Here is a 14,492-nt window from a genome sequence, read left to right on the forward strand (position 1 = left end):
TCTTTGCATGGAAACCTTCTGACATGCCAGGTGTACCGAGGGAACTCGCTGAGCACACTCTTAATGTTGATCCCAAGTATAAACCGGTCAAGCAGTTTCTCCACCGCTTCAATGAAGAAAGACGCAAGGCCATTGGTGAGGAGGTAGCCAGGCTCTTGGTGGCTAGATTTACCATTGAGGTATTTCATCCTGAGTGGTTGGCTAATCCGGTGCTAGTACTTAAGAAGAACGGCACTTGGCGCATGTGTGTGGACTACACAGATTTGAACAAGGCTTGCCCGGCAGATCCTTTTGCTCTCCCTCGTATTGATCAAATCATTGATGCTACGGCGGGTTGTGAGCGTTCGAGCTTTCTGGACGCTTACTCTGGTTATCATCAGATTAAAATGGCAGTTAAGGACCAGGAGAAGACAGCTTTTATAACTCCCTTTGGAGCCTTCTGCTATGTATCTATGCCCTTTGGGCTCAAGAGTGCCCAGGCGACTTATTAGCGCTGTGTGCAGAATTGTCTTCATAATCAGATCGGGCGTAATGTTCATGCTTATGTGGACGATATTGTGGTGAAGTCCAGAAAAGAGGATACATTGATAGATGATTTGAAGGAGACTTTTGATAACCTTCGGGTTTATAAGATGATGCTTAATCCGGCCAAGCGTGTCTTTGGTGTACCGGCGGGCAAGCTATTCGGTTTTCTGGTGTCTAACAGGGGCATTGAAGCTAATCCGGAGAAAATCAAGGCTATTACTTCCTTGGCTAAACTGAAGTGTATCAATGATGTTCAACGCTTGGCAGGCCGGATTGCAGCCTTAAGCCGGTTTATCAGTCGCCTTGGGGAGAAGGCCATCCCTTTGTATCAGATGCTGAAGAAGACGGATGACTTCGTCTGGAGTGATGCCGCCAATGAAGCATTTGAGGATCTAAAGCGGCAGCTAGCTGAGCCGCCTGTCCTTGCTGCTCAGGTTGATAAAGAGCCCTTATTGTTATATGTGGCTGCTAATGCCCGGGCTGTTAGTGTGGCTATTGTGGTGGAGCGCAAGGAGGCTGGAAAGGAGTATCCGGTTCAACCGGCCGGCTTATTATATCAGCGAGGTGCTTATTGAGTCCAAGCAGAGGTACCCACACTGGCAGAAGCTGGTGTATGGAGTTTTCATGGCGAGTCGGAAGCTTAAGCAATATTTTCAGGGTCATCCCATCACTGTGGTCAGTTCTGCTCCTTTGGGGGATATAATCCAGAACAGGGAAGCAACTGGCCGGGTTGCCAAATGGGCCATTGAGCTTGGGCCTCATGGGTTAAAATATATGCCTCGGACGGTAATCAAGTCTCAAGCGATGGTGGATTTCATCAATGACTGGACAGAGTTACAGGTGCCCGAAGAGAAGCCGAATCATACTTATTGGACTATTCATTTTGATGGGTCCAGGCAATTGGAGGGCTCGGGGGCCGGAGTCATATTAACTTCCCCACGAGGTGATAAGTTTTGTTATGTTCTCCGTTAAATATTCCCTTGCAGTAACAATGCAGCTGAATATGAGGCTTTACTCCATGGTCTTCGAATGGCTAAGGAGATGAATTTAAGCCGGGTTAAGTGCTTCGGTGACTCGGACCTGGTGGCTCAACAAGTGTCTGGTACTTGGGATTCCAAGGACCTGCTCATGGCAGCATATCGTCGAGAGGTGGATATTGTTGCAGGTCACTTCAAAGGTTATCAGGTTGATCATGTGGACCGGCGGAAGAACGAAGCAGCGGACGCTTTAAGCCGTTTGGGTTCCCAATGTAAACCGGTTCCTCCCAACGTCTTTCTGGATGTGCTACATAATCCGTCGGTCAAGCTCCCCACAGAGGAGGATCTGGCTGTTCCTGATCCGGAGGCTCAGTTGGTGGCGGCTCTTCATATCATCTCGGATTGGACGATCCCATATTTGGCATATATGAACCAGGGCGAGTTACCGGAGGATGAAACTTTGGCTAGGCAGATAATCCGGCGGTCCAAGTCAATGACTATTGTCAATGGAGAATTGCATCATTGCAGTGTGACAGGGGCGTTTCAGCGTTGCGTGTCTCCCGAAGAAGGCCGTGAGATTTTGCGTGAGATCCATGAAGGAGATTATGGTCACCACACCGGTTCAAAGTCTCTGGTAGCCAAGGCCTTTCGTCATGGCTTCTATTGGCTGACAGCTCATGCTGATGCTGAAGACTTGGTCAAAAAGTGTGATGGCTATCAGAAATTTTCACGCCGAGCTCATGTTCCGGCTCAAGAACTGAGGATGATTCCAATCACTTGGCCGTTCGCAACTTGGGGGCTGCATATGGTTGGGTCCTTTAAGGGATCCAAGGATAAGAAGACCCACCTTCTGATGGCGGTTGATAAGTTCACTAAGTGGGTGGAGGCAGAGCCAGTCAGTAAGTGTGATGCAGCTACGGCAGTTCAGTTCATCAACAAGGTGATTTTCCGGTTTGGCTTTCCACACAGCATTATAACTGATAATGGCACTAATCTGTCCAAGGGTGCTATGAAAGAATTCTGTCAACGTGAGCATATCCGGCTTGACGTATCATCAGTGGCTCACCCCCAGTCTAATGGTCAAGCGGAGAGGGCCAATCAAGAGATCCTGAGAGGCATCAAGCCCCGGCTCATGGTTCCTTTACAACGAACGCCGGGTTGTTGGGTGGAGGAGTTACCTTCTGTGTTATGGAGTATCAATACCACGCCCAACAGATCTACGGGTTACACGCCTTTTTTCATGGTTTACGGGGCAGAGGCGGTTCTCCCTAGTGACATCCGTCATGACTCGCCTCGTGTGGCGGCTTATGTCGAAGCTGACAATGAGAAGGCACGACATGATGCACTTGACCTGTTAGATGAGGAGCGTGACATTGTCGCAGCTCGTTCGGCGATTTACCAGCAAGATCTGCGTCGCTATCACAGCCGCCGGGTTAGAACCAGAACTTTTCAAGAAGGCGATCTGGTGCTCCGACTCATCCAGGATCAGACTGATATGCACAAGTTATCCCCGCCTTGGGAAGGGCCCTTTGTGGTCAGCAAGAATCTGCATAACGGGTCATACTACCTTATCGATGTTCGAGAGCACAAAGACTCACGTAAATCGGAGGAGGAGACCCACAGGCCGTGGAATATCGCTCATCTTCGGCCTTACTATACTTGAGCCACAGACTCTTCTTATGTACATAGTTATGACAATGTATATATTATAGTCAAATTAATAAACCGAAGCCTCAGCTAAAGTGGGGTCTCTGTTGTTTTTCTTCAATCATGTGTGGTGACATAGGGGGCTTCTGTTTATAAAGCGGAATCATGTTTGCCCATTGATCCAGCTTATACAACCACATATATAAAAAAATCACTTGGGGGCTTGGTCGTATCCGAACCATAGCTACACCTCTTGATCGGTGTAAGGCCACCAGGGAAATCACTTGGGGGCTTGGTTGTATTTGAACCATAGCTACACCTCTTGATCGGCTTAAGGCCAAAAGGAAATAACTTAGGGGCCAAAGAGAGTGTTGCAAAGGGCACAACTCAAACATAGGCATCCACTGAGCACAGCTCAAAATATTGCTCGGGGGCTCTTTGCTTCTCAAAGAACAAAGAGTCTACACCCTTGTAATAGGCTATCAAGCCAGGCTTGGAAGCCAGGTGTATTCACCTAAAACCCTGGGTTATCCTGCCTTCTTTAAGTAAGCCACTCCGTCCAGGTAATCCTGGTATGACCAGCCGAATGTTTGACAAGTCAATCTCATAGACCCTGAACTTGTCAAAGTTAAAACGACGATTGGTTAATGTGAGGTCCATCTTAAAAGGCTTTGTCAAATGGTTTAACTCAGTGGCCTGGCAGCCCATGAAAAGCCTCGATTTTGGGCCTGGCAGCCCATGAAAAGCCTCGCATGCTCTTTATGCTTTTATTTTCCAAGTGGTTTCTCCTTTGATGAGGTTTATAATATTTTATGATAAACCAGCGTATATTGACCCGGCTTGGCTTTCAACTACAAGTTGTTAGTACATGATCAGTTATAATCCGGCGTTTATTAACCCGGTCTGGTTTCGACTACAAGTCGCCAGTGTTATATATGGATAATCCGGTGTTTATTATAACCCGGTATGGTTTTATCATAAACCGGCACAATATGGAAGGAGTTATCAATACTCAAGATTGGGGTTATCACCCTTACTACAATAAAGTTGGCCAACCAACGATGTGATTAAATGTCACAGGACACTTTCAACTTCTTATATGCAGGAACAACTTGAATAAAACCGCTACGGATTATGAGCGTAATATATCCTAAGCATGGCGGATTAACATTGTCAGGCAAAATAAACATACGCGATGGCATGACAAGCCAAGTGTTTGAACTAGCCTATTACAAGGCGCTTTAATGCCCAAAAGGATAATTGTTTTCAGTAGGTGTTGCAGTACGTAGAAGGCTAAAACGGCCTCCGGATCATGACTCATCACCAGGCTGACTTGACGGCTGCGGATCACCTTGCGCCGGTTCATCCTCCTCCTCTCTACCCAGTGGCTGGAAGTCAATGGTTGCCCAATCGATCCCAGTTAGGGCTTGGAATACAGCTTCATCACTTATAAGTGTGGACGGTTCAACGTCAGGGGCATAGGTATGCTTACGGATTGGCGGGATAAGATTTTGAGCGTCCGGAGTTGGTGCAGCAACCCGTTTGTTGTTGACGTCATAAATCGCATGATAGTATGACAGATCAGTTTCTTCAGTCAATTGGCAAGTCAGTGGACGCACTTCCCTGGTTATGGCTCGGAGGTCATCATTGTCAAAATCTGATCCGTCTTCCTTTAAGCTTGGATACCCTTTACCCACATCCACCGGATCAAGATCAGGCACCCATGCTTTAGCCCGGGTTAGCGCAGTCAGAGCACCTGCCCTTGCAGCCGATCTTTTTAACTCTTCAACCCGGGCAGGTAGCATTGACAACCTTTCTAAGGTTTCCTTGATTAAGGTTGGGGGCGGCTTGTTATGAGAAGCAATGCATATGATCCGTTGCGCGCCGGTATATAATTGCTCTATGAGAGTATAGCCAGCCTTCAATTTCTTCTGCATGTCAGAGCCCAGATGGGTAATGCGAGTTCCTGCATCATTACGAGCATCAGTAAACCGGCAACTGATAGGTTAATATATGTTAAAAACTTAAAGTGAGGATATTTACCAAACACAGCAGTGGTCATGGCATTTATCTGCCGCTTCAAGCCGTTCAGTTCTTCTGTCACCGGTTTAAGGGCTGCTTCTGCATCCTCAGCCCTTTTTTGCAAAGTGGATTTCTCTATATCCCAATCCGCCCGCTCCTTCTGGAAATTTTCCTTCAGCTTCTCCATGGCTGCTAAGGCACTGGCCAGCTCATCTTTGGCTTTGGAGGTTTCTGCTTGTTGGGACTTAATGTTTTCTTGAAGATCAGCGGTTTGGGCTTCCTTCTTGGTTAGCTCAGCCTATAAGAGACAGACATATCATGAGTTGACAATACATATTTGAAGTACCAAGCACATAACAAGTTATACACTTGGTACTTGGGGGCTAATGCCTATTTGCTTGTTATCGGAAATTTTTACAAAGTCCCAAGCACAATACAAGTATTATTCTTGGCACTTGGGGGCTAATGTATATTTGCTCAAAGTAAACAGTGGTAAAAGTCCCGGTTCAGCTTGGAAAGATAAACCGGCCCTGGGGGACTACACAGGCGAAAGTGACAAGATTATTATTCTAAAGTCCCGGTTCATCTTAATAAGTTAAACCGGCCCTTGGGGGCTACACAATCAAAGTTGAGGTATTCTAAAGTCCCGGTTTAGATTGATATCATAAACCGGTCCTTGGGGGCTACTGGAGTTGGTATTTGGACAAAAGAAGAACAGATATGCATAGTTCAGCAGTAGTTACCTCATATCGTTCTTTCATTAAGTTCAGTAAGCCGGCTTCATAGTCGCGGCTTGTGTACAGACGGTTTAAGAAGCCAAAATGAATGTCTTGGGCGTTGAGATGGGCGTAGCTTGACAAGTCTGCATTCCACTTGCCTTTGCCCATAGCAGAAAGCTCTTCCTTGGCACTATGCTTTGATAAAGCAACAGGATTACCAGGGGTGGTATGGCCAAAGCCAGTAATCATAACATTATCTGCCTTGTTATCTGCAGCGTTGACTGGGCTTGACGGTTTATCAGCAGGGCAAACTGGGCTTGATGGTTTGTCAGTGGCTCGGACCAGGCTTGTTGTTTTATCACCATGGCCCGTTGGATCAACCTCTACTTGTTCAACAACAAAGTCATAATCTTGCCGTGCCGGATCATCAAGCATGGCGTCAGCATTTGTTTCTTTCGGATCTGGAGTTTTTTCCGGTTCAATAGCTACATTGTCGTCAGCCGGTTTGTTCAACCGGGCCTTCTTGCTGGGTCTAGGTTTGGCACTGAGGAGAACAAACATAAAGGTTAATTCATCGGATAAATATAATATATCAAGGATAAAATTAAAACATAACTCACCCAGGAACTGTCTTGAGGGGTGGAAGTTGTGTGGTCGTTGACTTGCCAGAGGATGAATGAGGGGTTCCCTGATAATTCGAATCAGATGGATTAAGAGGCTGTCGGAAACAACCCGCCTTGGGGCAAGAAGTATCAGGAATATAAGAGACCTCTGATCGACGTTTCCAGACTAGAGTATTCGGTAAACCGGCGGAGGTAACTACCTGGCCGCTATGCCGGGTTGTGCGGCGGGCTTCGTGTTGCTGCTTCTTCAAAAGAAAGTTTGGGTCCAAGTAAGCTAGGGGGTGAGAAAATCTTACTTTCCGGTTTACTTGACAAATTTTCTGTGTTGGCAGAGGATCTGAACCGGAGGAAAGAATAATTACCTCTACATCGTCAGCATGGCTGCCTTCAGCGTCATCCTGATAATAGTCATTGTCAATGAGGTGTATGAAAAAGGAACCAAGAGAGTCAAGTTCTACCTCTGAATCTGGATTATCCAGATCATCATCAACGTTTGGTTCAGACGGTTCAGCGTTTTTCTTTTTGGCAGGCCTCTTGGTGGCTTTAGTCTTGACACGAGGTGTCTTCGCCGGTTTATCCTGTGACTTCTTTTTCCAGAACGGATCATCGTCCTGTTAAAGATTGCTGAAAGATATAAGGGAAGATTATAAGGGTCGGATTAAAACAAGAGTTATGCAATTCTTACAGCTGGCGGTTTATTGAAAACACAGAAGGGACTAAGCCTTGTTTTGCTGCAGACAGCCGCCGGTTCATCCAATATCTTTTTAACAGCCTCTGTAATTTCAGCATCAGTTAGCTAAATGTTGATATGCCGTTGAGGATCTTGTAAGCTCCCTGTATATTCGCACATTAAACTGGGGCAACGGCTTAAAGGCAGAAAGCTCCAAGATATCCAGCAGCAAACAAAATCAACGCCTGTTAAACCGTTCGCAACAAAGGCCCTGAGCTTGGAGAGTTGAGGTGCATAGTTGGACCGTTCCTTTGCAGTCAGCCGTTGAGGGAATGGATGTGAATTGGTAAGCCGGTGAGCACGATAACCTGGCAGAGGATTTTCTTCAATGGGAGACGTATCTCGGCAATAGAACCAAGTCTGGTTCCAATCTTTGGGATGAGTATGATGTTTGGCGTGAGGAAAACCGACATCTTTTCTTTTTTGAATTGAAACCCCGCCAAGTTTTTATTCAATATTGGGCCCATCTGTGAATTCAGTACGGCAGTTCAGATAGAAGAAATGTCTGAACAGTTCAACCGTGGGCTCTTCCTGCAAGTAAGCTTCACAGAATACTTGAAAGTTACAAATATTGGACACTGAGTTGGGACCAATATCTTGAGGGTGGAGTTGGAAGCTAGCAAGCACATCACGGAATTTTTTTGATCCGGGGGGACTGAACCCTCGACCCAGGTGATCAATGAATACAATCACTTCTCCATCCTTGGGTTCAGGAGGATTTTCAGGACCGGGGGCCCTCCAGTGTATGACGTCCTTCTTCGCTAAAGCACCGGTTGCAACGCATCCATTTAGTTTTTCTTCAGTAACCCGGGAGGGGACCCAGTTACAAGCATAAATTGTTTGGCCATTTCAATGAAAAGCTGGAAAAAGATTAATGCCAGTTTAAGATTCATGACTGACAAGTATAAAGCGACGCAAGACCAGAAGGAGAAAACATTGAGGTGTACACACATTGTTAAACCGGAGTCTGGCATTAAAAGGTTAAATGAATCGGCGGTTTAAAGGAGGGCTAATGGTACTTGTAGGATTATCATTTTGTAAAATTAAACCGCCTATACAAGTATGGAAGGTACAAATCTGAAATAACTAAGTGACGGAAAAACAGGTTTCGTAATTTGGCATCGCAAATTTGGATCTACCGTGTGTGAGAAAATGGAAAATATTCAGGGTTAAATATTCTGATACTTGAACAGTCGAGGATCCAAATGGGATTTTTTCTGCTATAAAGAGATGCGCTAATGGAAAAGGATTACAGGTATCATTAAACGGAGGAAAAAGTTAAGGTTTGAATCTAAGAGCCATGGCACAATGATGAACGCCGACGAACTACGATGAACACCGAAACCCTAATGGCGGATCTAGAGCAAGGAAAAGGGAAACTTACTGATGCTGGTGGGACAGCGGAGGAGCGCCGCGTTTCTTTGGTAAGTTTGGGGTGATGCAGCGGCCGGAGTTGAGGTCAAGGGCGGAGCTTGATGACGACGGCCGTGCGTGAGGGTTAGGTCGGCGCAAGGAAGAAGAAGAAGTGAGGACGCACGGGGGGGGGGATGAGAAGGACCCCCGGTCTTATTTATGAGGCGAAGGGATAAGTGACAGGCGTGAAAATCGAGGAGCCCAAAAGTTGGATATGTGACAGAGCTGTCGCCTCGATTGTCGGAGGCTCATTAATGAAGGTGTGGTATATATAATTTTCAATAACAGGTGACATCATGGCGGTTTACTATAATCCTGGAAGATGATGTAATGGCGGATTACAAGATTTATGCGAAGGTGCCGAAGGAGGAATTTCCTAAGGTATTGAAGATTGACATGAACAGGTTCAAATCAATCTGGGGCCTAATGTTGGGGATATTACTATGGAGTATAAACCAGCCAGGAGGGGCCGGGTTATACCCATAAAGAGTTATTCACATTGGAGCCAATGAAGAAAAGGAATATGGCGCTTTACGGAGGAGATTTAACATGAAGGCCCAGGGCCCAAGGGTGGATTGAGGCCTATAGACATAAACCGCCGTTTGATATGTAATTTGTGTTGTAAGATAGGAAAGGGTAGAAACCGAGCCAGACACGTTTATGAGATGGCCTCGGAATTCTGTAAACCGACGGGCGTCAACCTATGTATATAAAGGGACGACCCGTCGGTGGTTTAGGGACAACAAACAACAACTCGAGAGCCAGGCATAGCGGATTCGCTCCATGGTCATCGAAACCCTAGCAATTCCACATCAACTGGATTAGGCCTTTACCTTCACCGCAAGGGGCCGAGCCAGTATAAACTCTCTGCGTCCTTTGTCCGCTTTAACCCCTTTAAGCTAACCCGTCGCGATGGCTCCACGACTAAGTCCTTTCACTAGGACATCTGCCGTGACAAAACCACGACAAGACCTGCTTTACCATCCGATCTTTTGTGATACTAGCAAAAGAGCCCGTGCATTACAACGGGGTAACAAAATTATGTTTCGTTATTTATCACAAATGCCCGTGCGTTGCACAGGACGGAAAAATGGGCATAACCTGCTTCATGTGCCATCGTGCATCAATTTTATATCTATTTTAATAAACGTTGATAATATGGTTAAACATGGGAATTTCCCTATTTTTAATAAAAGTTAACGTTTTAGCAAAAGAGCCCGTGCGTTGCAACGGGTATGAAATAAATTCCAGGGTTTGCGTGATATTCAAGAGTTTATCTATCATGGTGAAATACCGAGCTCTATCTCTCAATATGTTAGATTTTTCCTCGTCTTATTATGAATTCATATTTTATACTTGACCACTTCAAAGATAAGACGACCCATTAGATAGTAAAGAGTTTACAATGATTGGTGCTCTTTTGTTGATACGCTACCGCCAGCGGTAGGAGCACACCGACTGCCCAACGTGGCTACTTCCCTTGACAGCATCATCAGGGCTTGAACCGGATCAAGATTAGGACATGCAGAGTTGTGGGTGAGATGATATGGCGAGGGAAGTAGGCAGATGCATGGAGGTGGTGCACGGAAGGACCCCGGACATGGTGGGCATGCTCAGTAATATCCAGACTCGAGGAATATATTGATAATCAGGCTACTAATGTATTCATAATTAAGATTAAAATATGGTTGGCTTAAACAGCAGCCAAAGAAATTGTATGCTAGCAGAGATGGAGATCTAGCTAGCTCTACGCAAAAAAAAAACAAAAAGATTGACATCTAGCAGCAGCGACATGGCATCGTTTAAAAAAAGCAGTAGCAGCGTGCACTCAGGAGTTATTTGGATCATTACCCCAAGGCGCCCTGCCAAAATATTGGTAGTTGACCAGCTCTACATGTCCATTTGGATATAAGCCAAATAATTGACGCGCCCACACCTTCACAATATCTCCAGTTCAATTCTCAGCCAATATTTTGGCAAGGTGTGGGCAGCCGATTCCTGCGCCAATATTTTGCAAGGCAAGGTTGGCGCTGGCTCAAACCAAACAGCCCCTCAATCCCACCGAGAATTCCTTTTTCACCACTCAGTTCTTATCTTCTCCACATATCCACCCAACTCTCTGCCTCCATCTTCCTTTTCCTGCGACATTTGCCCACCACCCAGCGCCACGTCTCCACCGGCAGCCGACGTGCACCACCAGACTTCCTCCCGCACCTCCGCCACAGTCCCAGCCAGGCCTCGTGCGCACAGGCCGGCCGCCAGCCAGGAGCCCATACAGAGCCAGCCGCGCTGCAATAACGCCGCCGCCCGTACGCCGCCTCCCGCACCAACCACGCCCGAGCAAGGAGCTCCCCTCGACCCCGACCCCTGCAGCTCCTCCTCGGCTCCCCGTCCGGCAACTGGCGCCGTCACCGGCTAGCCCCGCAACTCGAGCCGTTGATCCGCTGACCTTCTCCCTCTCCATTCCCTTCCCTAACTCCCTCTGGATCTCTCCCTCACCTCTCTCCTCCCCGTATCTTTTCTGTACAGGGAGCATCACACCCGCGCCATGAATCTCCGACCCCGATGCCCAAGCTCCCGCCGCTGTTCTGTGGACCGAGTTATTCGCTGAAGGGAAACCATCTGAAAAAAGACAACAAGAGAGAGACGCCAATGAACAAGTTGATTCTATCATGCCATTGGGAGAAGCGCCCAAGGAAAAGGTAGTGTGCATGCTAGTCTTCTCATGGTGTACCGGTTCGTGGGAGAGCCAAGAGTTCGTGCTGGGGCATTGCTTACCTTGGACTACCTACGATGTGAATACAGTGCAACGTGATATTGATACCGAAGAAGAGCGAACATGGTGGTCCGCCGAGTATTGGCGCGTGTCACTCTATGTGCACTGCCACATTGGTCTACTCATGATTATGCAGGTCTCGGAGGGAAAGTATGACACAGCTCCCGAGAAACCCGCCCGTGCGTTGCAACGGGCATATTCGAGTGATTCAACATCATGGTTTGTAACATATAGCCTTGTCGACTTATGGCCTTGTCGACTTTCTTGTACCGTTATAGCATTAATTTCCGTGTCCTCCTCCTTTCCACTCGCAATCCCACCTTGAGTCCTCGACCTGCACTTCCAAACACGTGACCATTGCAATTTGGTTATATTTCACACCTCCCCCTCTCCCCCCTCCAGTAAACCTATCTTCTATTTGCACCATCTCTAGTCTTTTGTTCTAATCTGGATCTTTCAAAGAAAGTCTTTTGTTCTGCAATTAACATTGTAGAGCCGAATACCAAATTAATTTAGGTGAACAGATGCAACACATTCAATATTATTCGAATGTGATGTGTTATTTGCTCATCCACTCCTATAGGCTTCTTCCAGAATATATGTGTATTTTTTCCAGTTAGGTTTGAAATGACGACACTTTTATTCATGTATTATAACATGTACTTTTTATTCAGAAAATGTGCTATCTTAGTAGTTTGTACTACTTACATCTAGTATTGACACTTGAACACCTCATCCCTACCAAATAACAGGCAGGAAAATTAGTGTACCGTAAATTAAGGGGTTTGTAGAATTTTTTTGTCAACAATCAGATTTCCTGTTTAAATAGAAAAGCAATTCTCAGGTAAAATTACAATTGCTCTACATATGTAGCATTCACCACTCTTTTTCTCCAGTAGTACCACTATGTGTATAGAAAATAGTATCTCCATATATATAAAAGTATATAACGTGTTCTATGATATTAATATATACCATGAATATATATAGTCCCTCAAATATTATTGAAGTGGGGAATGGAATCCTTCATTTACAACACCCATTTCTTGTGAAGAACAAAATCTCTAGCGAAAGTCAAGCAACAATCAATGAAGAATATAATACCTAATTTAGGGTTTAATCTCCCAACTGAAAGAATTACCTGGACTACATTCAAATAGAAAAACTGCTAATGCAAGCTCAATTTTAGCAATCAAATAAAGTTCTGCACAAGTAACAGAACAGATAAATAACGTCGTCCAACAAATAACATAAACGACCAAGTTGGCTTCTACCATTTATAATTTCTCCCCACCTGCTGCACAAAAGCAAATTGGTGCCTACTGTTTTCAGTCCAACAACAACTAATTTGCTCGACCCAACTGTGTTTCGCTTGCAACAGCTGCTAAATGTAGTTATACTGATCATAAACTTCAGAAATTTATATGGGATATACATGGCAATATGAAGGCTAGAAATTCAGTATTGGCATGTTTTGAATTAGTCGAAACCTGCCACGCTCTCCAACATTTTGTTAGTAGTATGCTTGAAATCCATGATCAGAATAGGAACGCAACACAACTGTTTACATGTTATTACTCCCTCCGTACACTAATATGAGACATTTTAGAGACTTGTATGTTCAGTCTAAAACGTCCTATATTTGTGTACAGAGGAAGTAGTTAGTAATAAGGTCGAGTGCTTCTTCCATGCATGACATAATACTGAGTTGTAAATAATGCTTCTTCTCAAGATGCAGTCTGGTCATCTACTTGAAGTTCCCAGGGATGACAAAATAGGTAGCGTGAGGATCCCAGTTACCCACCGAGGCGAGCAATGGCATGCACAGGGCTGAGCAGCACCGCTAGGCTCCGAGGGACTCCAATCAACCAACATCTTCCTCCTGCACAACCACTGCAAGCCAAATATGATAGTAACACGTTTGGGAATCATACTCCCAAATCCCAAGCCATCCTATTTAGTATTCCAAGCAATCCGTTGTTGTAGCAAGCAAAGGCAAGGGGCGGACATGTCAGCTTCAAAATTTAATGGAATTATTGATAAGAGCTAATGATAGGACGCATCAGCTAATGGATTTATTGCATTTATATGAAGCTTACTGTCGACATGGAAATTTTTCCAGAAAGGTTTGGTTTTCAAATTTCTATCTCTCTGATTTTCTTTTCGCTAGGTACTTTTTGGGGGATATATAACATTTTGAAGACGAAACTTAATTTAGCTGAATTTATGGTAAGGAGAAGGATCATACGGAAAACCATTAACTAAATGACCTCAAAAAGTAAATGAGCACAAAAGTTTAGTTCCTTATTTTAAGACATACCAGTAAATAACAGACGCAAACCAGATAAGTAGTATTGAAATGACATGGCATTACCGTTCAGCAAACTAAAATTATATAATTGTGTGAACTTAATTGAGATTGTTTTTCTCTTCATGTTGCTGGTAAAAACAACATATAGATCAAATAAGTCAGATAAACCAGCAGATATTATATGGGTGCACTCTATATAAGTGCAACAGTCAATAATCAACCATCCACATGAGACTCTTAGAGCATATACAACAGAAACAGAACAAAAACTAACCAAGAATATACATATCCATGTGCACCACTTTCAGAATATATGACATATTGACTGAGATATCTTTTTTTTTGTTTCCATGCATTCAAGAAGCGCTCTATTACTTTCAGGATCTTATTCCAAGTTACAAAGATTAAAAATTATGCTGTAGCATGATTTCTCTATGACATACAAAAAAATTATGTTTATACATATCAAACAGGCAACAGAAGTAATTCTTGGACAGGTTTGCATCTGCTAAAGAACACTTTGTTTCTCCTGTTCCATAAGCTAATGATCACACTTAAGCATAGATAGGTTTGTATATATGATAAAACAACAGCAGGCTCGAAGTAATAAAATCACAGGCAGGGAGGAAGCAATGTAGATGACGGGGGCTTAGCTTACTTGTCAGCGTAGTGGAGGAGGTAGAGGTAGGTGATGGAGCTTCTGCACCTCGGGTGACTGCACCTCCATTTTCATAAAACCTATGGCGCAC

Source organism: Triticum aestivum, unplaced genomic scaffold (assembly GCF_018294505.1).
Source record: "Triticum aestivum cultivar Chinese Spring unplaced genomic scaffold, IWGSC CS RefSeq v2.1 scaffold37374, whole genome shotgun sequence".
Lineage (NCBI taxonomy): Eukaryota > Viridiplantae > Streptophyta > Magnoliopsida > Poales > Poaceae > Triticum > Triticum aestivum.